Source organism: Formica exsecta, unplaced genomic scaffold (genome assembly GCF_003651465.1).
Source record: "Formica exsecta isolate Colony F162 unplaced genomic scaffold, ASM365146v1 scaffold2, whole genome shotgun sequence".
NCBI lineage: Eukaryota > Metazoa > Arthropoda > Insecta > Hymenoptera > Formicidae > Formica > Formica exsecta.
Genome location: NW_021849297.1, coordinates 2,339,178 through 2,339,380, shown reverse-complemented (window position 1 = coordinate 2,339,380; position 203 = coordinate 2,339,178).

Below are 203 nucleotides of genomic sequence, written 5' to 3'. Positions count from 1 at the left end.
AAATCCGGCTTGTTCTGTAATTCAATTTTTAGCTTTTAATACTCGCGCTTTTATGCATTGGCAGTTGTCATTTTTCTTGAATTGTTGTATTTCGTTGCAACACAAAGCGCATGTAAAAAGCTGTGCGTGGTATGTCGGGATGCGTGGATATGAAGGATTAATTGCCAGGAAAATTGAAAAACAGGAATGTGTATATATATATA